The sequence below is a fragment of the Dendropsophus ebraccatus genome, chromosome 4 (genome assembly GCF_027789765.1).
Source record: "Dendropsophus ebraccatus isolate aDenEbr1 chromosome 4, aDenEbr1.pat, whole genome shotgun sequence".
Classification (NCBI taxonomy): domain Eukaryota; kingdom Metazoa; phylum Chordata; class Amphibia; order Anura; family Hylidae; genus Dendropsophus; species Dendropsophus ebraccatus.
Window position 1 is genome coordinate 109,556,415 of NC_091457.1, and position 25,821 is coordinate 109,582,235.

General features: G+C 42.5%; 1 protein-coding gene and 1 long non-coding RNA gene across 2 annotated transcripts in view; one reads left to right on the forward strand and one right to left on the reverse strand.

Moving 5' to 3' along the window:
• The window catches only part of GRIP2 (glutamate receptor interacting protein 2), a 257,423-nt gene that overhangs the window by 23,738 nt on the left and 207,864 nt on the right, over window positions 1-25,821 (forward strand). The window lies entirely within an intron of this gene.
• On the reverse strand, window positions 285-24,189 carry LOC138788633 (uncharacterized). Its single transcript, XR_011362628.1, has 3 exons — window positions 24,089-24,189; window positions 10,313-10,430; window positions 285-536 (listed from the first exon to the last, which is right to left on the reverse strand). It is a non-coding gene; the product is annotated as an uncharacterized lncRNA (long non-coding RNA).

The following is a 25,821-nucleotide window of genomic DNA, read 5'->3' on the forward strand; positions in this document are numbered from 1 at the left end:
TTTAAAGTTTTATATTTTATAGGTGTACATAAACAATGAGGACAAAGCAGAAAATGTCATTGTTTAATTTTTTTTCATTATTATTATTTAGAGTAATGCTCCACTGCAACAGCCAGTTCTTTAGTTCACCTTTAATTGTTACTATTAGAAATACATGGGACTATTGTTGTCACTAGCATTAATCTGGAGCCATATGTTTTACTATACATAAATGTCAGCCCTGTACAATCCAGTATGAAGCATTATGTACAGAAAAAAAGGATGTTTCCCTTAATCTTTTGGCCTGGCACCATCCATAGCGGTCTGTAGCCTGAGAGTCCATTCACTTATGAACATGTTGTGTTACCGGCAGCCTTAATGTTTAGTGACAGGTGCTCCCTGATTATGGAGCGTTGAGGATGAGCGACTACCGCACCATCGTTTATCTATATCAGGCTCCTGCCATAATTCAGTCACTTTCATTAAGTCCATCCAATACCGCCTGGTGTCAGAAGAGCACAAGACACAGAGCCGCAGCATCTTGATCACCTTTGTGTCTGGGAAGGAAAAAAAGAAAAGGAAAAAAAATCATGGCAGCCTGCAGTATGGACATTTAACCTTCAATACTGGAAACTTTATCCAGTGACGGATGAAGCCGCTGCCTGTGCTCTCCCGGGAGGTCCGGCATTATACAGCACCAGAGTGTAAATGGTGTTAGGCGTGCAGGGATTACACAAATACCCAGATCTATCATCCAGTGAGACATTCTCTCCTGGGGGGGAGAAACTAAAAATCTCCTCTAATCCAATATTACTGTAAGGAGTTCATTTAATCCATCTGTAAGACAATCTGGAGAAATCAAAAAATATCTACATCACAGAATAATCTTCTTAGCTGATGTTTTTTTTTTTTTTTTCATTTGTGATGCAAACTAATAAAGAGGGCAATATGTCCATGAGGCTTGTACTGTAGTTAGATTGCTGCCTGGAAATATATTTACTGATATGCCAACATATGCCAAAGGCAGATCATTGTAGAGGGAATATGGAACTATATGGTTATATATTTGCCCATAGGAGGCAGTATTATAGTATTCTCTATAGATCTCTCTATTGCTAACACCATATAGGGGTGTCCCAAGACACTTTTTTTGTGGTGTTTTTCTGGCCTCCAAATAAATGCTAGAAAAATATTTTCTAGGCAGTTTTTTCTAGTGTTTTTGACTTTAGGAGTGATTTTTTTTTTGAGCTAACCAGAAGAAATTCCATTGAACTCTATGGCAGAGAAACGCCACAATTCCTGATCTTTTTCAAAATTGTAACTTGGTTTAAGAGCATCGCTTTGGTTTAAGAGCTCCCTGTACTGGGTGGGAGGGGGAGTGAGGGAGGGGCAGGATCTGTGTAGTGTGGTCTACAGCACTGTACTCTGACCCAGGAAGTCTCTCTCACCTTTAAAATCATAGCAGATCCTCTTCAGGCTGGGGCTTGTGTCAGGGCACAGGACTGTAGAGTTAATCTCTCCATAGCTGCAACCTCTGTCTCCCTGGGCAGATAGCGCTGTATTTATGTGCCCACATCTGCCCCGCTCATTCATCTATGCTTCCTGCAGTCTCTGTCAGTCCTTGTGTTTCCCATCCTCTCCATTCCTGCTCTGTTCCTGTGCCTGCACTCACACTCAGCTATACACGCTGCTGCTATAATGTGCCTGCACTCACACTCAGCTATACACACTGCTGCTATAATCTGTCTGCACTTACACTCAGCCATTCAAACTGCTGTATATAAAGTTTCTGTCACTGTCCTCCTGCACAACTCTGTGATTCTCACCAACTCTGTGATTCTCACTTCCTGGGCCATACTGAACACACACACCTTTCCTATTGCTGTCATGTGACCACACAGACCTCTGACAGCAGCCCTGCTTCTCTGTTCTAGCCTGTTTTTTCAGGTTTATGCACATTTTAGTATACATTTTACTCCACATGCTGATTGCTATACTATATGGTAACTTATAATATGACCTATTCAGCTGTTTCTCATTGTTTGTTTCATCTGTTCTTCATGTTATTCAGAATAAAAAAATGATTATTTTTGGGATGTGGAACCAATTTACTTTGGTTTAAGAGTAGATTTGGATTACAAGCACTAATCCAAGGCACCACTGTACTAGGAAAGTATTAGATTAGTTGCATTCTTGACCACGGGGGGCAGTATTACAGCCTATTATAGTAGGAGATGCTGGTGAGGTGTCTTTTTGAGCCATCATTTCCTGCTTCTCACGGTTTACTCCACTTGGCAGCTCCAACAGTGTGAATTTATTAGCAGGAGCCGTGTGACAAGCATATGAGATATGATGGGTTTTTAGTAATAAAATCAGTTGTAATGTCCTTGCTATCAATCTTAAATAATTTCAATCATTTGTTTACTGTGTTTCAGAATTTCTGTCAATTACAAGATTTTGTAGTTTCCTGGCTGCACAGAGGAGTTGCAGCAGTGACATCTAGAGGTGGTATCAGGCACTGCACAGTGGTTTCAATTAGGTGAACTAGAGCAAAACAATATTAGCCTGAAATGCATACATTATCTGCATATATTATAATACACATAAACTGTAAATGTCACATTTCATGATTTTGGTTTAAAAACTAAGGGCCGTAAATGCTCATCGAGCTCGTGTTCATGCCCAGCAGCGAATTGTGTTTGTGTTGACATTTGCTATAGGGAGATTTATAGGTTTTAAGATTATACATAAAATGCAGCTTTCCAGTGGCATAATTCTATAATGAATGCACATTTATACAGCAGGGGTAGAATTAGATGCAAATGTATTAAAAAAGAAAAAACACTATTCCTAATAGGAAAAATTATTCTAAGCTATGTGCATAATGCAAGGACAGACATCTCATAGTGCAGTGTGGTGCACAATTCTGGGGATGTTCAGTTTTAGCACAAATGGATAATTAGAACTTTTTTTTTCCCATTTTCCAAACTTAAGACCTGGTCACCAAAGTGGTTTTGTGCGCTGCGATTATTGTATATTGAAATTGGGGTACGACGCAGAACAATGGTGTGTGTGTTATGGCTTCTAATGTGATGAATTCATATGTGTTTCACATTGTATAGAAAAATTACTGTATAGAAAAACAAGTCTGTAATCTGCCCTTATTACAATAATGACTCCCTAGCATGTATAGAAGGAAAGACCTGTCAATCAAACCAAGCTGGGCTGGGAGATGTTGGCGGGTACCATTCAGACGGTACTTTACCCTTCTTCTGAAATGCTGCAGCGAGTCTGTGTAAAACATAGATGATTTTGAAGAGGGAGCCATTGCCATTTCAGACTGCCTAGCTATGGTTCAAGCAGCATGAATCTCCTGATAGATTCCCTTTAACACTGGCTGTCACTTAGTTTTCTCGGAAATTGATATAACTAAGACACAGCTGAGTGCCTTGATACTCTAGCTGATAGAAGAGGACACCTACGAGACTTAAGGAGGAAGGAAGGAGAGGTTATCTTCAGATGTGTGATGTATAGTTATGATGTATACAATGCATTCACCTTTACCACAGCCAGGTAATAATTTAGGACAGATAACCTTGGTTCTTTTCCAGAAACCTTTATTCAGATTACAGGGCCAGAGACAACAATTATGATAGATCTTGTCTAGTGTAATTATGGGCGAAAGTACATGAATACCCAGAATGTGCATACCATCATTCATCTACCTCCATTTATTCATACCACCATTCATCCACCTCTCCCTTCCCTGATAATAAGCTAACCTTCCCCTGTTAATCTAAAAATATCTTCCTGCATAGACCTATAAATTAGTAATGCTGCCATAGATTTCAATGTATTCATTTTTCCCTATAAGGTCCCTGTGGTCTGATCCAACTTCCTTTGTTCTTAATTATTAATATGTGCTGATAAAACAACAGTATGGAACTTATATAGAGAGCAGAGCGAGAATTAATGGGACAGCAATCTTACTTTTTTTTTTCCCTTAAGGGATTTGGGATGTGCTATTAGTTATTTTAAGCAGATTTGGAAAAAAGTGTTGGTAAAAGCAAAAATAGTAATTGCCGCCATTGCTCATCAACTTTGACCTTAAGGCCCCCCCTCCAACCCTGTTTATTTTGTGTCTGTGTCTACATATGTCTTGTATTGGAATAAATGCATGTACAGTGGAGAAGAGGTTGTGAGAGGGCAGGCTACCTTATATAAGGTGTGGCTGATATCCATATTCAGTAGTAATCTTGGGATGCAGGGAGCTTTTGGATGTCCTGCCAGTCATCCCATTGAAGAACGTGGCATAAAACAGTAGATTGTGTCCATTCACACCAAATGGAGAGAAATCATTGTCTCTTTAAGACAATGACAGAAAAATCCTCTCCTTCCCGGAGACAGGAGCTCATGTTCAGTTATTCTATACTTGTCTTCACCATTGATTGGGTTTGGGATAGTTAACACAGTTAAATAGAGCAGTTACATGTAAAGTAATACAGACAAAGGGATTCATGGATTAAATGAAATGATAATTATATGGTAAGGATGCTGTGTATACTGTAAGGGGGGGGGGGGAGGCGATTTCTCGCTCGAATTCATATAATATATAATCCTTATTTTGTAAAAAGTTGAGCAATTTTCTAATATACTTTCTGTTTTAATTCCTTACAATGGTGAAGATATCTACTTGTCTTCAGTAAGCGGGAACATTTACTATTCCTATACCCTAATAGGAGAGTTCTATCAATCACGGTCGGTAGAGCAGGGAGAATCCGCCGGGGACTGCCCCAGGGACTGGGAGCCCTGTTCCCATACAGCTTTATAGCCATGCTTCATCTGAAATGACAATATTTCCGAGTGAATCATACATCATAGTACAGAGGGAGCCTGTTAGTGTTTCACACTGCCTGTGGTTCAGGCAGGATGACACTGATGACAGATTCCATGTAATAATAATCATGTCCTGCTGACACAGCTGCAGGACTTACAGGAGTGAGCTCTGATTCACTGTAATGAGCAGTGTAACCCTGGAATAATTGCACCAGATATCATTTCACGTTATATGTCTGTATGTGGATTTAAATTCATGCTTCCCAGTTCAGTTAAAAAGGGTGAAATGCTCAAAAACATTGTGTGGATTCACAGCAAATAGGGCATGGGAGAATGGGAAGAACTTGGACACTGACCCTGTTCCCCTGTATTTGCATCCTTAGGGAGCAGATTTAAAGGGGTAGTGCGGCGCTAAACTTTAATTCACAAAATAACACACATTACAAAGTTATACAACTTTGTAATGTGTGTTATGTATGTGAATGGCCCCCTTCCCCGTGTACCCAACCCCCACCCACCCACGCTAGACCCGGAAGTGTGGTGCATTATACTTACCGCATTTGTGTCGACCCCCGGACGCCATCTTGTGACAATGACGTCATATTTGGGAGGCCGGCCAGACCGCTCCAGCCGTTCCTCATGCCGGCCCCCCTATGCCGCGTCATCGTATGTCGCGATTGGCGGTAAGTATAATGCACCACACTTCCAGGTCTAGCGTGGGTGGAAGGGAACACGGGGAAGGGGGCCATTCACATACATAACACACATTACAAAGTTGTATAACTATGTAATGTGTGTTATTTTGTGAATTAACGTTTAGCGCCGCACTACCCCTTTAAGTGTAAGTGGGTGGTAGAGATTCAGAAGAACCTGCTAGACTCTTTGTCCTCTGTCATTTGGTATCTTACTGTGCTGCAGGTAGTACAATAAGGTCATTGTGTCACCTGCCTTATGGTAAGGATGCCAATTCTGGCCAAAAAGAGGCCAGAACTGGCATGCATCCCTGGATGGCAGTGTTGGAACAGGGAAGGGTGAGTATCTTTTGACTGTATTGAGTTGACAGTGTGAGTAGCAGAGAACACACAGGGAATAACTCTCCACAAACAGGTAGCATGTCTGAGGCACCATATCATAATATGACACCAGAGAAATCCACACATGATAGTCCTAGGCACTCCAACACCTGAGGGACAACTCACTAACTATGGCAGAGCAGGGACAGCAAAGGTTGCTATACAATTACCAATTGTAATATTGTTAAAAAAAATAACAGGGATCATCCATCTGTTTTGTGTGTTTTTTTATTTTTTTTAGTTTTGGCCATTTGCTAAGAATTGTTTAGTGTAGATCAGCAGATCTTGCTGCCCAGCTTAGCTTGGTTGAAAGCAGAACCCAGTCTTTTGCAGTGTGGTGCAGATTATAGGGGATTTTCTATGTGTCACTACCACATTTTATGGATATGCCCTAAACTACACTCCTTCTAGAGAAAGTCTAATCACACAATTTTTTCCTACTTTCATAAAATGGTCCCCACAACTGCTACTCCTTTTCATAGAAGTGAAGGGCCTCCCTGCACCTTTTAGAATATTGGCGTCATTATTTTTAAAATAATAGTAGTGCGGCACTGGAGGAGTTCTGATACTCTTAAGCAGCATGAGGTGATAGATACTATAAATACCACATGGGTTTATGAGAAGATGATTGCATTAGGCAACCTCACGATGCCACTGTTTACAAAAATATAGTCGCCTTGGCTCACATCAAAAAATGTAGCGCAAGGCCTTTCGTCGCTATATTTAGATAGGAAAGTCCTTTGCTAATCTAGAGAACGGGTTAGTTGAGGATATACCCTCAATATAATCTAAATCCCCTGTTGACATAACGGATAGGTCTTGATTAGAGATGAGTGAACCTCAAGCATGCTTGAGTCCATCCGAACCCGAACATTCGGCATTTGATTAGCTGGGGCTGCTGAAGTTGGATAAAGCCCTAAGGCTATGTGGAAAACATGGATTTAGTCATTGGCTGTATCCATGTTTTCCAGACAACCTTAGAGCTTTATCCAAGTTCAGCAGCCGCCACTAATCAAACGCCGATCGTTCAGGTTCGGATAGACTCGAACCCAAACCCGGTTCGCTCATCTCTAGTCTTGATGTGTCTGTCAATAACTAATAGGTAATGTTCTTACTTATTTCACTGAATTGACGATATCTATACTGTAATTATGGTTATGAAGTTGTGGTTATACAGCAGGCTGGTTGGAGGTTGGAGTGTGAGTGCGTCTTGGCTAGACCTTATCTATTGTGCCTTTTTGTACAATATTGTGTTAGGCTATGTTCACACTCTGTAAGAGACCGGCCGTTCTGTGACCCGGCCGGTCTCTGCACAGATCATCCTGGCCGGTACTGATCTTTATGGCCGTAGCGTTCTTATATGGGCACATCAGCGCGCGCCTGCATCAGAACACTCCACAGCACACAATGAAGCAAGCGGCCAGAGTCGCTCACTTCATTGTGTGAACTGACAGAGCTTTCTGCGGTCGCAATTCACTGAATTGCGGCCACAGAAAACTGACATGTCAGTTATTTGCGGGTCCGCATGGCATGGGTCCCATAGCAGATAGGGCAGTGTTCACAGGCGCATAAAGTACGGCCATTGTTGCCGATGGCAACAATGGCCGTACTTTTACGTAGTGTGAACATAGCCTTAAGCTATATACCTCAACTGAGATATTGTACAATGACAAACTATTAAAACATAAACATTGTTCTTTTATTTCCTTCCCTAATTTTTCCCCTAGTTTGTCTAACTTTTGTTATTGGTTCATTTTTGTGCAGTCTTTTTTCTGTATCTTGTTTTTTGCTGGTTTCTATGCTGTTTTTGCTCCTTAAAGGGAACCAATCACCCAGAAAATCAATGTAAAGACAAGGATATGTGCTGATAGATCACCCAGCACACTTCCCAAATATGCCCCTGTAACCTCTGTGCCCCCCTCAATTAGACAGTAATCTTACTTTGTTCAGGTCACGCGCTGTATGTAAATTTTTGCTAAGTAGTCCTGGTGGGCGTATGTAGTCCTGGTGGGCGTATGTAGTCACGGTCCGGGGGCGTATCTAATCACGGTCCGGGGGCGTATGTAGTCAGGGTCTGGGGCTGTAATCACGCCCAGAGGGGCGTGATTCGGAGGCTTGCGGTCCAGTGACGTCATCCGGCGGCTTGCGTTCCGCGTCGCGGCCGCGCCGACGTGTTCGGGAACCCGCGCATGCGCAGTACGGCGGGAGACGACGCTGACGTACTGCGCATGCGCGGGTTCCCGAACACGTCGGCGCGGCCGCGACGCGGAACGCAAGCCACCGGATGACGTCACTGGACCGCAAGCCTCCGAATCACGCCCCTCTGGGCGTGATTACAGCCCCAGACCGTGACTACATACGCCCCCGGACCGTGACTAGATACGCCCCCGGACCGTGACTACATACGCCCACCAGGACTACATACGCCCACCAGGACTACTTAGCAAAAATTTACATACAGCGCGTGACCTGAACAAAGTAAGATTACTGTCTAATTGAGGGGGGCACAGAGGTTACAGGGGCATATTTGGGAAGTGTGCTGGGTGATCTATCAGCACATATCCTTGTCTTTACATTGATTTTCTGGGTGATTGGTTCCCTTTAAGGCCCTATTCCACGGAACGATTATCAGCCAATTATCGTCCTGTGGAATAGAAGGCAACGATCAGCCAACATCGTTCATGACGGCTGATCGTTGCAGTCGTTTGTTTTTCAACATGTTGAAAAACAAGTGACTCATACAGCAACAATCTGCTGCTGTCGCACCGTAGAATAGGAGCGGCGGCAGCAGACATCACCCGCCCGCAGCTCCCGCACTCACCCGCTTGCTGCTGCTGCTGCGTGGAATAGCGGTGGCAGCGAGCAGGGAACAAGGAGCAAACGAGCACTGACAGCGCTTGTTTTCTCTTCTCCATCGGCCCGTGGAATAGGGCCTTTAGTTTAGCACTGTTCAGCCTTGTCTTTTACCTGTGGGTTCTTGTGTTCAGTTGTTTGATTTGGGGTCAGTTTTGAAGATTAAGGTTTTCATAACCAGTTAGTACTAGTTAGGGTGCAGTTTGTTTGTATTCATCTATCTGCTTCAATTCCTGACTGCCATGTTCATCACTCAATTATACCATAATCTGTTATTATGATAATTAGCATTTTGTCCTGTAATGGTGAGTTCCCCTGTTATGTTATGTTACCTGCTTGTACTGATGTCATTTCATACATTTGTTCTTATGACTGGTTGGTTGTTACCATGTTTGGCCCTACGGTAAACCCTGAGGGATATCTAAGTACTGAGAGTGTCTATAAGGTAAAGATGTGAAAAAGTGAGCAGCAAAAGACGTTTATGTGGCAAACCCTGCGTCATCGAGGTCTTGGCCCTATAGAGAAGAAAAAAAGGGAGAATAACTCCAATCAGAGAAGATGTCACCTGTGAGTCACTGAATGTCATTGTTTATTCTGCCTGTGGCTGCCTTGTATCAGTAATGTTACCACTCATGTGGTCTGCAGTGTAATAATGGTTGGAGCCATTTTCATACGTTAGATAACAAATCTTAGCATACTTCTCCTATTGTTCATGTCATGCTTGAGTTTGCTGAGTGTAGTTTTAAGCCAGCAGGAGCTAACCTGACTAATTTAGTAAATGACAGCAGTACGCCTCTGCAGTCAACAATTGGCTAAGTGGATAGTCCTTGCCGAGTCATGATGACACAGGAAGTTGGGAGATACAGGAGACCGGAGGTTAACATTGAGCTGGTGGTGCTGCACTATGGGGACAGGTAAGTATCACTTCTTTATCACAGGTTTTATCACGGCCGAGGGGTATGAGTGAGCACGAAGAGGAGAAAAGGCAGCACTGTACAAAACAACATCCTGCAATCTTCACTCACCAAGCTCCCAGATATGCTCTGACCTTTCTGACCTCTTAATTCAGAGTTTTATGTGCCCAGACAGTCTCCAACCGTCTGGGCTGCTTCTCCGCTTTCCCTGCTCACTCATCCCCATGGATCCCTCCCCCCTCTACTGGTTATAATGGACTTATTAAACCCACCCGTCACATTGCTCCTCTGTAATGAAGATGTCTTTGCCTGATAATGCACAGACAAGAAGGGGGGGGGGGCCTGCAAAACTGCTTTTTGTCTGTTAAAACTTATTACAGAGTTTCTTTAAATCGCTTGTACTATTGATTTCTGTAAAAAAAAATTAATGACAGTTACACTTAAACGACTGGTCACTGATGTGCAAACCCAGTTCCAGAGATGGTGCCTTTTGTTTTGAAAATGTTCAGGTCCTCCCCATTCACCCATGAAATCTATGATGTAGGCCTGAGTGGCTGTACAAATATAATTACCCCCCTTCATTTAAATAGGAAGTAATGGGTCCTTAGCTGTATGCAGCGGGCAGTTCAGTAACATATTGAGCCATTCTACTCTCACCTGCTCTTGATCAGAGGGCAGAGTGACTGAGCGGCTTCACCAGAACAAGGCACAGTAATTACTTGATATTCGATGGTATCTACAGCTCCATTTAAATCTGTTTTCTGTCGCTCCTGTCCTAATAAAGGAGAGACAAGATAAAGTAAATAGTTTTGTACGTTGTACATCAGATAAAGACTTCCTAGTGTTCAGATACTGAACTGAATCCACAACATAAAGGAGCTCTGAAGATTTCTGATAACAACAGCAGAAAGTTTTAGGAGAAGGAAACTGAATGTTCCATCAAGTGAAACCAGAACTTGTACAAGGACACAGGAGGGGTTAAAGGAGACATCCATCCAGAACATAGCAACCTGCCTCTCTTCCATATTTGCAGCCATATTGTGCAGGCATTTTCTTGTAAGCTCTTATGTTTTCCAGAAGTCTTCTGCCTTTAGTTTCTGGAACAGGAAGTAGCTGTCGGCAGCAACTTCTTGTCAGCCATAATATATTATATTGGGCTGATATTTCTGTCACTTGTTTACCCAAATATTCTACCCCTCCCTTGCTAAGCACTCCATGGCAGTCAGTCACAGTAAGGGTCCTTTTACATACACAGATTTTAACCAATTTATCTGACGGATTTTTTTTTAAGCCAAAGCCAGGAATGGATTTGAAAAGAGGACAAATCTCCTCTTCTCAGTCTTTCCTTTATGACCTGTTCTCTGTTTATAGTCCGTTCTGTCAGATAAATTGATCACATATCTGTGTGTGTAAAACGACCTGATGAGGATCTTCCCCATCCAGCCTTCACACAAAGACCTGGTGGAATGAATATTTTCCCATAGAGTGTGGGAAATGACCTGGTATTGGTGTCGGACACACCGGAACCTTTATCCTATAATGACCCCGGGAATGTGCATATAAACCAGCAAGATCAGGATGAGTAGTGCAGGAATGGAATTTTAGAGGAAACAGAAGTAAAATCAATTTACATAGTGAGAAAAATCCAGTATAAGAAACCATAATTCTCATCTATAAGACATGCTGCACCTGTGAGTGCACAGCATCCGGGGTCACCCAGTCACATTGTAATTAACCCGACTCTAGCTGTGGGGGATACAGTAAACGGGATCAGCTAATGAGTTATAATACAACCACCTGCTGTTTGTGGCCAAGAAGGGACAATGGACATTACACGTGACAAACTATCTAGGCTAATAAGAGACAGGGGGCTAGGATACCACAGGTTGTGCTTTCTTATGGTACCTTAAACTGTTACTGTTCTGTCGTTAGTGTCACGATAAGCGGACCTTCATACTTCTGCATTTGTTATACTGGCCTGGCTGATATCACAACATGACCTCTGTGTCAATATAGTACTAGTTATTTTCAGCCTCTTCCTAAATGTATCTGGAACGAGACCACAAACAGTCGTTCTCTTTTCCTGAAAACAGTGGAGAGCGGGGCCATGAGGCTATACCAGACACAGTCTTCCAGTGTGAGGAAAGCAGCCATGTTTTTGTAATTTTTAGTAGTAATTTTAAGCAGTTGTTGCCCACCATTAGGTTTGTGAAACATTTGAGTGTCAACCTCTATGGGATCTATACAGACACTCCAGTTGGAGGTCACCCAGTGTTCATTTATAAAGGAACACCTATGGTCCCACTGTATAGAGCTCTAGAGCTTTATAGACATCACATCTGGAATACTGTGTCCAGTTCTGGAGACCGCACCTACAAAAAAATATTGGTAAAATTGAACGGGTCCACGGGCAGACGGGCGACAAAAATGGTAGAGGGTTTGAGGCATAAAACATATCAGGAAAGACTTAAGGATTTGAATCTGTATAGTCTGAAGGAAAGAAGGGAAAGGAGGGGACATGATCAAAACCTTTAAATATGTTAAAGGACTAAATAGGAGGAAGTGTCTTTAGACTAAAAATGTAACTCAAGAACAAGAGGACACAATCAGAGGGGGAAAGTTTAGTAGAAACGTATGAAAAGATTACTTTACTGAAAGGCTAGTAGATGCTTGGAGCAAACGTCCAGCAGATGTGGTTGGTAAATCCACAATAACTGAATGTAAACCTGCCTAGGATAAACACATCTAAAGATGATAAGAAGGGAAATACAAAAGGGCAGACTAGGTGGACCAAATGGTCTTTCTCTGCCGACAATTTTCTGTGTTTCTATAAGGGCCTTTTCACACTGAGCAAAAGGGCGGGCATGTTAATTCTTTAGGCAGAGAATGGAGGCACGCGAGAAATCCAATTGAAACAATGGGACAGGCTGAATTTCAAGCATTGTCTTTAGCGCGGGCTCCGCTTGAAATTCGCCTCTTTTGCTCTGTGTGAATGGGCCCTAAAGGTGTAACTGGAAAATAAGTGAAGAGATACCTCTGCTGCATATCTACAACATGTTGCCCTACTCTAGGGATGCATTCCCAGAATGCCAGTGCCAGTCTCAGAAGGGATTTTCTGAGACTGGCACTCAATTTCAATGTTGGGATTGCCACCAATCTTGAGAATGGGGAGAATGGAGAATGAGCACTAACTGTGTCATGACCTGGGGTTGCTAGGTGGTAACAGCAGTGGGCAAGCTGGGCACTTATCACGGTGGCCAGAAGTGGTGATTGGTGCAGGTGTAGAACCAGGTGTGTGTGTGTGGAGGTGCAGTGGAAAGGAGTGAGCACAGAGTGCAGCACTAAACCAGAATATAGCTTTACTTAAAGGATCTTCAGTGCAATACAAGAACAGATTATATGAGTCCAAAAGATAATCATGAAAATTGGAATAACAATGTCCTTTCTCCTGATGAACAACACAGAAGGTTTAGGTCTAGGTGTTTGAAATAATGAGGTAGTAAGCAGAAGGTAGTAAGTAAGTGTAAATTGAGATTTTTAGAGGTCTGTTTTGGGGCCTTGTCTACTAGTACAGTACTCTGCGGGGATGACTTTTAGTATGACTTGTGTAGAAGAAGAAGAATCTTATGCTCACTGTTAAGAATGAAAAAGAAGAAGACTTCCCTTTGCCAGAAGAGCCCACAGAGTGTCTGGTCTGGTAGCATAAGTCGCAGTGTTGTGCAATTAGGCGAAGCTTAAGGTTTCCAGAGTAGGTTGCACAGGTTCTAATGGAGTACTTTAGCTTAGGCTCTTTGCTCCACTGCGGATCAGTCTTGTTAGGTGGATTGTTTTGAAGAGCAGACTATCCCAGGCCTAGGCAAGGTCTATCCAGGTGACAGTTACCCCACCTTTGGCTTTAGCATTGCATACTTGTTATCTCACAAACTCTCTTTCTCCCTCCAACTCTAACTAACTGAAAAGGACCCTGGCCTGGGCCAGGCCTGGCTGTAGACTGCAGCAGTGACTATTTTCTCTCCAACACTACAGAAGACTAAAAGAAGGGACCCTATCACCAGGAACTAACTATCCTATATTGTGGTGACTGGGACTAGCCTTACATTGGTGGGGAAAGTGCTGGAAGAAAGCGGTGTGAGTGTGTGATAAGAGAGTGTGAGGCACCTAAACCAGTGCATAACACAGTACATCCTCATAGAGTTGGCTGTGAGGATGCAGCGATCGATTCATTTATTTTGGGTATGATTGCATCCCTGTTCTCGGTATTGATGGGGATCCCATTGGTTGGACACTCAGACATCTCTCTTACTGTTGATGAGGATAACAAACTGAGATGGGAATAGCATTCTAACTGTATGGCCATCACTATTAATACGCCATTAATATTCTCATCTAAGAAAACCCCTTTAATCCTTTCTTACACCCAGATCTCAGGTTTGGGGCCCAGCGCTCATCCTGCCTCAAGACAAGTAAACAGCAGTTTTCCAATGGTAAATACTGGAGTAATTAGCTGATCCGATGCTCATGCATTGTTAATTATGGCGACATAATCTGCACATTCGGGGATGCTCGGCATATGTTATCAGCTCTGTTTCTCTATCACTTATCACAAAATATGCAGATTGTATTTCTTTCTTTCTTTGTGCAGCTGCCAGTAATGTTCCCTCATTAAATCTGTAGGAATAGCCTGCAACGTGTTACACAAGAATACCAACCGATTTTCTGACAGCAAAAGGGTGCTGGGCGACATTAATTCTTTCTTCTTTCTGTTCGGCAGCTCATTTCACAAAAATATCTTTTAAAGGGGACCTGTTAGAGTGTCCAATTCTATAGTCTATTCCTTTTATATACCTGTCATTATATTATAGTAATACTGGCACCAAGGTGAAGCTAAAGGAACACTTCTGTCAGTCTCTTCACATTAGCCTTTTACTATTAGCTTCTTATGTGAAATGTATTGGCCAGCAGGGAGCAACACTGAGCATATTTTAAATCTCTTCCCAATGAGTATAGGCCCTATTACAGGGAGCCATATTTGACCGATTATCATCCATTACGTGTAATGGCTCATGTTAAAAGGCTACGATCAGCTAAATGCACAATGTCGGCTCATCCTTGTCTTTTAAGATGTTGAAAAAAACTAGAATGATTGCAACGGTCTGCTGGCTGTCATTCTGTGCTAGGTTATGTTCACACTAAGGAATCCGGGCAGATCGCCCACAGCGGATTCCGTTGCTCATTGGGTGATCCACCCGGATTCCTCAGTGTGAACAAACCCTAATAGGAATGTCGGCAGCAGATTGCTGCTATCACCAATGAGCCCTTCCCACAGTTCCCCGAGCTGGGAACGAGGAGCAAGCGAGAGCTGATCTGACAGGTCGGTGCTCGCTTGCTCCTCCAGATCGGCCCGTGTAACAGGGCCTTATGAAATGTGTGCTCTATCCTATGGCATGATGGGAGGGACATTCTCAACCATAGGGTTCTTTCACACACAATTATCAGACAGATATTTGAAGCCAAAGCCAGGAATGGACTATGAACAGAGAACAGGTCATAAAGGAAAGAGTTTTCTCCTCTTTTCAAATCCATTTCTGGCTTTGGCTTCAAAAATCTGTCAGATAATCTGTCAGAACACTGTGTGTGCAAAAGGACCCAAATATGCATTTACACTAACTAAAGCTATTTCTCTGCTATGTCATATCTGAAGGATTGCTGTACCGCAGCCGTTTATATCAAATACAAATGGACTAGCCCTTTAGCTTTTTGATCACTATAATGAAATACTAATTATTGGCCTAATAGGAAAAGGCTGCCCCCTCCCCTCCCTACTTTGTCCGCTCTCTCTTCTAAATAACTTAATTTCAGTGATTCGGGTCAAGTTGTTTGTTTATTCCCAATGAAAATTGGTCTTTTAACTATTAAACTGTCTCCAGGCAACCCGCAAAAGATCGTCTGACATCAGCTGCTTTTATTGAAGGGTAGATAATGTAGGTGGTCTCTATGGCAGAGCTATGTGAGCTTGTGTTAGGGAATCTGTCATTTGTATAAATCTGACAGATTATCTGCCAAATATTTAAAGCCAAAGCCAGAAACAGACTATAAACAGAGATCAGGTCATAAAGGAAAGCCTGAGATTTCTCCTCTGTTCAAATCCATTCCTGGCTTTGGCTTCAAACCTTTGGCAGATAATCTGTCAGATAATCTTTCTGTGTAAACGTACCCATACACAGGCTGATCATCAGTAACAAGTGTGGCTAGAAACGCTTATTCAGACGATAATTGTACAATGGCAAAATTTATTGATATTGGCCGCACATCCCCCTGTGTAAATAAAAGATGTGCGGCCGATAGCAATGTATTTAAATGGCCGCACAAACCATGCAGTGATAGTTTGTGCGGCTCTGCCAAGCAATTGATTGTGCCTTGTGAGGGAATTGCAAACGAGCTCTGATCTCACTGATCTGCGTTCCATCACTCCCCTAGACGTCTGGAAAGTGGACCATCTAAAAGAACTCTTAGGGTACTGTTAGACAGGCCTGATAACAACTGTAAATGAGCGCCGATCTGCTAGATCAGCGCTCGTTTACTGGGCCTATTACACACCCCTATAATCGTCTAACAAGGGCTGCAAGGACATCTTTACCATCGATGCAGGGCTGCTGCTGAGGTCCCCTTCTCCACGGGTCCCACACGCTCTAGCTCCAGAGCGGCCTGTCAGCAGACAGGCCGCGGCAGTCCCGGCCTGTGATTGACTGAGCGGCCTGTCAGCTCAGACAGGACGCTCTGAAGCTATAGCACGCGGGACCCGGGGAGAAGCGGATCGCAGCAGCAGCCCTGGAGCGTGGATAGGTAATGTAGATTGTCAGTCGCCGGCCGCACACCGCTATTTCACGTAGCGGTGCGCGGTCGGCGCCCGACAATTATAGGTTCTAACCTATATCAATGATCAGCCAATGACAATGATCATCGGCTGATCGTTGTCTTTATTACAAGGATCGATAATCGGCTAAATTGGGCCGATTCTGACAATTATCTTTCCGTGTAATAGTACCCTTAGATTCTGTGTGACCTATTGTTTAAATCAAGGGGAGATTTGTGAAGCAGTCTCACAGTAGAAAAGGAAAGGACTATGACTGCATATTAAGACTGCACTTGTTTGTAGTCTGATACCATGGAAACATGTAGGTCATATTTATTGAGCCAGATGTTTTGAAGGTTGCAATTACCTATAAAATAACATCTAACACACACAAGGGTCTGTATGAATAGCCCAGAGGCCAAATTGCTATAATATATAGTATATTGTAAACATTTGTCAGTTCTGCTTTCTAAAAGTATACAACTGTTGAAATGTAACCCTGCATGAATCTTGACTTTTGACTCGCGGGCATTCACACATTCTGTGCATAGTCCTTATACATGGACGATATGCTGCGGAAGGAAATGCAGAGCTCCCGGCATCATGATTCATAATGATGCCGGAAGCTCCAAATTAGTTTAAATCTTTGTGCTACTGTACTGACATAGCTAGGCAGCTGTGTCAGTACTGTAGCGGGAAGATTTTAACTGATTTGTGCTGCCGGCATAATAATGAATCATGATGCAGAGAGTTCAGTGAATCCAGTCCGTAGCACATGTTCCGTGCAAAGACTGTAATAACGGAATGTGTGAATGCACCCGGGTTACCCTGTATGTATACATAGATTGTATATACACACTTCAGGGGTTGGAAATACAACATGCAGCGAATTGAGTCATTAGATAGGTTTGGAAACATCTTATCCTGAGTCAGCAGCAAGAGATGAGACAGAGATCTGGAGGTCAGGTGTCCACAGGTGGGCCATATAAAATGGGCCCCGCACAGACATAAAGCGTTTAAAGGTTTTGTCATTGTGAATAATTTACACCGTCTCCTGGTTTGTTCTATTGGTAGTGGTAGGAGCTGCACTCTGCTCCCGCATCTGCAACCCAGACCTGGCTCTCAGTGTGAGCTGCAAGGAATAAAAGCCTGGTAATAAAGACTCCTGCAGCTACAGAGGATCAATAGGCAGCATCCCCCCGCGGCCACAGCCCGGCCAGCAATGAATTTACTGGCTTTTATTGTAACCAATTGCAATTCAAGTACATTTGTCAATCAATAAAACAATAGAGGTAACGGTTATTACAGCAGACGCTGCTTGTCTTCTCTTTTGTTTATTTATTTTTTCTTGGATATTGAAAAAATTTTTTTTTCTATGTTTTTGTATAATTAACCACATCATTGCTGCAAGGGCCTATAGTCTGGAATAAAGATGAGGGAAGTTTTTTGACAGAAAAAGTTTAATTCCAAATAGGATGTCAGTCTTTATTATACAGTGTAAAATAGAATAAGCCTATATTTAAGGGAAAAAAATCACCTTTTATACTGGTGGAAACTTACATATTGCATATTTGGTTTATTTAGCCAAAGTGAGCTGACTATACAGTATATGTGATTTAGGCTAGCTTCACACGTACTGTATCGCAGTGGATTTTCTGCTGCGGATTCACAGCAAATTTGTAGCAGATCCGCAGCAGATTTGACTAAATGAATGAACACAGGATCAAATCTGCACCATCAAATCAGCTGCAGATCCGCAGAAGATCCGCAGTAGATATTACAGTGTGGATTTGATGCTGTGTTCATTCATTTAGTCAAATCTGATGCAGATCTGCTGCGGATGCGCAGCAGAAAATCCACTGCGGTAGGGTACGTGTGAAGCTACCCTTAAAAGCAATGGCAAAGAAGGCTATGTTCCCACACAGTATTTTTGCTCAGTATTTTGCAACAAAAACCAGGAGTGGATTAAAAACACAGAAAATACTAAAATATACTAAACACATGCACTAAAATACTACATGTACTAAAATCCAACTTTGGGGGCAAAAGGGCCAAAAAGCAAATTTTCTATATATTTTTTTTTTTCCAAACAGTTCAACTTCTTCCCATTAGGGTGCACTGGAGGTTTGAGATTCACTTTTAACAAATTATAGGTGGAGAATTATTTTCCCCATTGTGTCCTATTTGCTAGATAATTTTACAGTCTGACTTTACATTGGTGCGAAAAAACCACAGCTTATTACATTGTATGATGTGAATCACGTATTGCAGAAAATAAAAGATCTGCTTTGAATTAACGCATGTATTAATCTTCTATGCAGGACATCAGATTACTGTATGTTAAACATGTGCTGCAGATTTTTTGCTGAGTTTCTGTAACAGACAGTGAGTGTGGATGGCATGATGTATTAATATTATGCCGGGAGTGGCAAAACTGTTTGAATGTTCGCACCACAGAGCCACGCAACTGTGTCATTACAGAGGTGCAAACCTTCAAGCAGTTTTCCCACTGCCGGCATTCCCCGTCCGTGCTTCACGGAGCAAACAGGGAATGTGTGAATGCAGCCTAAGTGCCCTCTAGGTCTTCACCTTTTATCCCACTCCAAGATGTGAAAGCTCAACTTCTACGGCTAGAGGACACCAGGACTCCACAAGTGTGGTCCTAGTGTGAGAAGCAGCTGGTTCCAAAGGACCAGACAGTGCAAGGGACCAAGGAACAGGCTGAGCTCAGGACTTACGGTGAGTCAGCAGAATAGCAGAAACAGACCTTCTCTTTCAATCCAACAACGTTCAGGCAAGGAGGGGCAGGTGGAGCTAGTTTAAATAGGTGTAGATGGTTCTGGATAGGCTGACAGCAGTAGCAGGCGGAGACAAGCTGCCTCTATAAATCCTGAGCAGTTGGCCACATGCACCCTAGTGGCCAGAGGCATGATTGCAGCACGAATTAGAAGGAGGAAAAGGATGGCAGAAGACGTGAGGACAAGCAGCCCCAGGACCAGCATGAAACACAGCGGGGAAGTGGACATGAGCGCATCAGCAGGAAGCAGAACTTGAATGGCGCTAGCACACAGGATATTAGAAGCCAAATACAACCATAATTTTGAGTAAAAAAAACAAAACAATGCGTGAACAGATTAAAACAAACTGCTGCATTTTGCTAAAGCAGGTCATAAATAATGAGCATGTACATTATTTGGATGGTTGTAATGAATTATTAGCGCAATATTATATTCATGATACGCCCGTATTTTTACCTCAAAACTATAGACGACTAATTTTACTTTTATTTTACGGTATGAACATAGCCTATTAGTTGTATTCACAGTTGTTGAGCATCTTTAGCACTTTTTATTTATAAGCTTTACATTTTCTGCACTAAAAAGCCCAAGCAGCAATTCCGCCCATGTGCACGATTTCCATAATTTTCTCCACAGATTTCCTTACAGAAATAGAAGACTGTCGGCAGAAAAAGGCCACCTGGTCTTAGGCATGTTTAAATTCTGGTATTGTAGATTTACTAACCACATCTGCTGAAAGTTTGTTCTAAGCATCTACTACTCTTTTAGTAAAGTAATAGTTTCTCATGTTGTTTATAACCTTAGGGCCAAACACGGCGGACCTCTCAACCACGGAATCCCGCCGTGCTCAGTGTGCTGCTGTAAGTGAATGAGAGGGCACGCACTCGTCCGCTCCCTCTCCTCTCCACTCAAAGAAGTAACATGTTACTTCTTTGAGTGGAGAGCGGCGGCAGCGGAGGAGCTTACAGCAGCACACTGAGCGCATATAGACTACATATAGAACATGTTCTATATGTAGTCTAAAACATATCTAATCTAGACTATAAGGGCATGTGCACGCTACGGAATCCGAAACTTGCCCTGGCCATGCGCATTTCCACCCTTGCCATAGACTCCATTCTATGGTTGGGCGGATTCCACCGTCCATCCAAAGAATGAACAGGTTAATTTTTTGAACAGACAGCGGAATCCGCCCGACCATAGTATGGAGTCTATGGCACGGGTAGAAACAGCCGTGGCCATGAGCAGGGGCGAGCTGTGGAATCAGACATGGGTGTTCCGCACGGATTCAATAGTGTGCACGTACCCTTATTTGGTAATTATACTATCTCTTTTTAGGCAGTGATAATAAAACATTTTTCATTTATGCAACAAAACTAAATAAAGAACAATTTAACATCCCAGGGTGTAGAAAAGCAGAATAGCTCTTTGGTAGCTATATTGGCAGTCATAACTAAGTAACAGATAATTACAGGTCCTATTGATTTTAATTATAAACCTATAAAACTCCCCCTGGTGGTGGCTAAGGGCACACACTATATTTATCTTGTAGCCTTGTAAGCACAAAAAGACGATAGGTGCGCTCAGCAATTGTATGTGTTGATAATTTTCTGCTGTACTCTGTTGCAGAGATATATGTTATCACTGCATAATACAATGTATGTATAAAATTGTATGATGCAGAAGCTGCACTGTCCTTTGAGTTTCCGCTCCTTGCCAACGACTCCACACATTAATTGTTGCTCGGCTCTAGTTCAGATTCCCTTGCCGCTGGGCTCAGTATGTCAGGTTACGGTATGCGGTGAGGCAGTCAGATAGATTTTATCGCAGCGTCACGCAGTATCTAGATCAGGGGGGAAATCTTTGCTTCCTGTACACCTAGCAGACAGTCATTACCCTGTACATAGACTCCAGGATATACAGACTCTAATTAAGTCACCGCTAGAAATGAGCCTTTTAAATTCATATGCTTCACTAGTCAAATGTTATCATGTCCAAACCAAGTGCAAGGCCGATATGATGACCACATGGTACAAATTATAATATTCTACCGATATAACAGAGCTTGTACCTGAAGGAAAACCATTCAGTAAATTTTGTATATGTCTTGTGAGATGTCATATTCTACCAGTTTTTTATATATACCTCTTATCTGTTTCTGATAAAGCTGAATAGTATGCAGCAGGGTCATCCCTGAGGTGGCTTTTAGTACTTTCTGTTGTATGTAAAGCTTAAAGGGAACCTGTCCTCCCCTTCTTGCTGCCTGACCCACCATCTCTGTCCCCAGTGGCTTCTACCTGCCCGACTGGCCTTGGTTCAAAGATCTCTTTTTCTGACATTTATTGAGCTTAAAAATGGCCAGTTTTTACGAGCTCAAAAATGGCCCCAAATATTCTGTGTGAACATAACCAGAAGCTGAAAACCCTACAGACCCTGCAACTTCTTTAGCCTTTAATTTGTTACTTTTGTGTCCGGTCCAGGTTTTGCTGCAGTGTACCTCAGTTTATGTCACATGGGATTGTTACAAACTCAAAACTGTGAGAATAACTTCAGAATAGTTTCAGGCTGACTGTTCACTACATATTGAAAGCAATAATAAAACAGTAGGTTCCTAAGCTCCCCCTAGTGGTGGCTGCAACCACCCAAAACTCAGGATTTAACTATGATTGGATATCAATAAAAATAGAAGGTCTGATCCCTAACTATACATTACAGGGGTTATCCATGGGAAATCTTTTTCTTTCAAATCAACTATTTTCAGAAAGTTATATAGATTTGTAATTTACTTCTATTTAAAAACCTCAGGTCTTTCAGTACTTATCAGCTGCTGTATGTCTTGCAGGATGTGGTGTTTTCTGTCTGACAGTGCTCTCTGCTGACATCTTTGTACGAGACGGGAACTGTCCAGAGCAGGAGAGGTTTTCTATGGGGATTTGCTCCTGCTCTGGACAGTTCCTGTCTCAGACAGAGGCGGCAGCAGAGAGCACTTTGTCATACTGAAAAGAATACACCACTTCCTGCAGGACATATAGCAGCTGATAAGTATTGGAAGACTTGAGATTTTTAAATAGAAATAAATTACAAATCTATACAACTTTTTTAAACCAGTTGATATGAAAGAAAAAGATTTTTGCTGGATAACCCCTTTAAGCAATATTTTAGGCTTTTTTCACACTACATTGTTCAGTGCCTGTCTTAGGCTAGGTCCTCTTGTACATATAGATTGTCAACCAGGCAAAAAGGGATGCCAACAAATACTGCAGCGTAAATCAACTAGTGACCCGTCTGGATCTTTTTTTCTTCTTCTTCTAATATATACATTTATTTTGCAGAACTGAAAAGTGCAGGCAGCCATGTTTTTTTTTCTTCATTCTGGCAAAATAGATGAATATGTTAGGAAAATATATGATAAATATGTCAATAGTTTGCAGGTTAAACCCAATGAGGGTACTGGCATATGCCAGTATCTCTTTTTGACAGGTTGCCAATGTATACGCCAGATGTACAGGGCAAGTAAAACCTCTGCTGAAGATCAACAAGAAAACAATACAGAAATGAGTTCTGCCCGTATTGCCCATCTGAACCTTGCAGAGGCTGCTGCACCTGTGATCAGTTCTGCCGACTGCGCTCTGTACACAAAGCGTTCCGGACAGGATCGGCTTCCTCCAGACAGCCTGGTTAGTGCCGCCAGGAGAGCTGCTGTTTTCTCAGGGATTGCAGAGCAGCTGAGTGATCCAAGCCATCACCCTTCACCTTTCAGGGGATCCCCTGAGAGCATACTGTACATACATCGTCTACAAACAAACAACGGGGGGAGCAGAGCATCTCCCTGATACAGAGTGACATGTCCTGTCTACTACTCAGATCCTGAGCCTCACCGAGGAGGAGAACGAACATAGACTATATACTCAGAAGAAATAGGAATATAAATGAATCTCATAAAAGAAATAAGAGGGGGGGGGGCTATTATTGTTGCGAAAATGAGCGGTGTTAAGTGCAGCCAACTCTTGGGGCTTAGATACAGTGTCCTGAATCTTCAGCTGCATGGAAAGCCTGTCAGTTCACCTTTAATGTGTATATACCCTGTAGGAGAAGGTTATTTATAGGTCTTAGCAGGTTCTGTGCAATCCTTGCGAATACAACCTCCACAGCGTCTCCCACAATACAAACTGACATCGAATTAGAAAACAGAGCAAGAACAATATTCTTAAAGCAAACTGATAACTTACATGTATACAGTATAGCTATGTCATTTAAGAGCCACAAGTTGCTATAGACTCTATACTACTACTAAAGCTTGCGTAGGCAGTAGGGGATTATGTTTCAGAGGCATGGAAGAACAAAGGTGGTCCCATACTGTAGATTATTTGTATGATCCTGCTGGGTCTTCATGCTGAGACAGATGGAGAGACGCTGCTTTGTTTAGTGGGTAAACAGCAGCCTTGCAAGACGTATCTATTTTGTTTTCTTGTATGATCCATTACAGAGGCTTTAAGTTGGTGTTAAGTGTTAGATTCTCAATGTATCCAAGAGCAGGGATTTATGCACTGGTAAAGAGCGAACTGGTATGAAAGGATTAAGTGATGTGATCTCACACTTGTAACCAGTTGTAGTCACCTCTTCCATCTTTAAGGGCCTATTCCACGGAGCGATAATCGTCCAAATCGGAGCGATAATCGGCCAAATCGGCCCGATTCGGCCGATTATCGCTCGTGGAATAGAGAGAATGATCAGCGGAATAGCGGTGCGCGGCGGCGACCAACCATTTCAGCAGCATCTTACATTAAATGTCCAGGCGCAGGTCTTCTCCTTCTCCCGGGGTCCCACGCCGCAGCAGCTGCTTCCTCTGTCTGTGTTAGGAACTGTCCAGAGCAGTAAACGTTTTGCTGTAGCAGAGAGAACCATGTCAGATAAGTATTGAGATTTTCAAATAGAAGTAATTTACAAACCTGTATAACTTTTTGACACCGATTGAATTAAAAACATTTTCCTCTGGTGTACCCCTTTAATGAATCTGCCGCTGCAACTGCTGCCCATAGAAATCTATATTAACTCCAATTTAGTATAGATTTCCGCTGTAGTGAATCCCAGTTGCTGGCACAAACTATAGGAGATCGGCAGTAACCCAGCATCACCACTAAACAATGTATGGAGCTGTCTGCTTCCAGCTTTTTTCTCTTTGTATGCCGGAGCTGTGACTCAGGCAAACAGCTAATGGGCATGATATCAAATGTCAGCATGCCGCTGGTTAGATATTGATGGTCTCCCTTATTACCCTTGCAACAAGGAATAGGTAGCCACTTCCATTGCAGTATCAGCTAATCAGAGGAACTGAAGAGAAACAGAACCCCCCTCGCCGCGACACATATTACTCATTCAACTCCTATCAAACAGCATGGGCCATATTAAACCTGTGCAACCATACAGCAAGGTACTGTATTATCAGCACTCAGTATCTTAGGGTTGAGGTAAAATGCTAAAGTGAACCAGTAAAAGTCAAGCCAGTCAGCAGCAGTCTGTAATATATTAACACGATCAGCTCTCCAGTGACTAATATTATTCAATTCTTCCTTGCCAGCAGTGAAGGAGCCGTCTCTCCTGCTATGTAGTTGTTGATACAGAGCTGCAAGTCCGGTTCAGGTGTAAGATAAATCCCATGATGGTGGTGCGTGAGCGCAGGCTGTAGAATCAATCTCAATACTTTCCATTGTAAAGGAAAGAACTTATCAGCATTTATACATAAACATTCATCTCCCCAACGTCATCTGTAAGATTTTTATGTCAGAATTTGCAGTTTGAAGCCATTAGCTAGGGAAAAAAGTGCACATAAATTTTTATACCAAATTTCTACAAACATATTCTATATAGCTGTCATTAAGGGAGAATTCCAGGCAATTGACAGCAATATAAATGGACTACAGATAGGCTTGGTTTACAATTTTGAATATAAAAAAGTCAATAAAAGAACAGTCTAGTCTAAGGCTCCAAAAGTGTTTCATGAGAAATTTAAAGGGGTGGCCCTGGGCTCTAAAATGGTATGACAAAGCTCAATATGCAGATAGTTAATTAATATTTTTCCATCGTATTTACTTTAGTTCTTAAGGCCCCATTCCACAAAACGATTATTGGCCGTTACGGACGATAATTGTCCCGTGGAACAGAAGGCAACGATCAGCCGACATCGTTCATGTTGGCTGATCGTTGCAGTCATTTGTCTTTCAACCATGTTGAAAAACCAGCGACTGTGATAGCGATCTGCTGCCGTCGCTACGCGGAATAGGGTTTTTCATTAGAGATATTTTCAGGGACAGTGAAGGGCTGTGGTGCCTTGTCTTTGGGTCAGTGTTCAGGGACAAATCTAGGGAAAAAATTAGGGGAAGCAAGTTAGGATCATGCGTTGTTGTTTTTTTTTCTGTTCATTATCTATCAAATTTTGGATTGTAATTTTTATAATTATTTGCACAATCATCAGTTCCCATCATCATTCCGTTTCTGCCATCTGTTGGTGAGTTCCT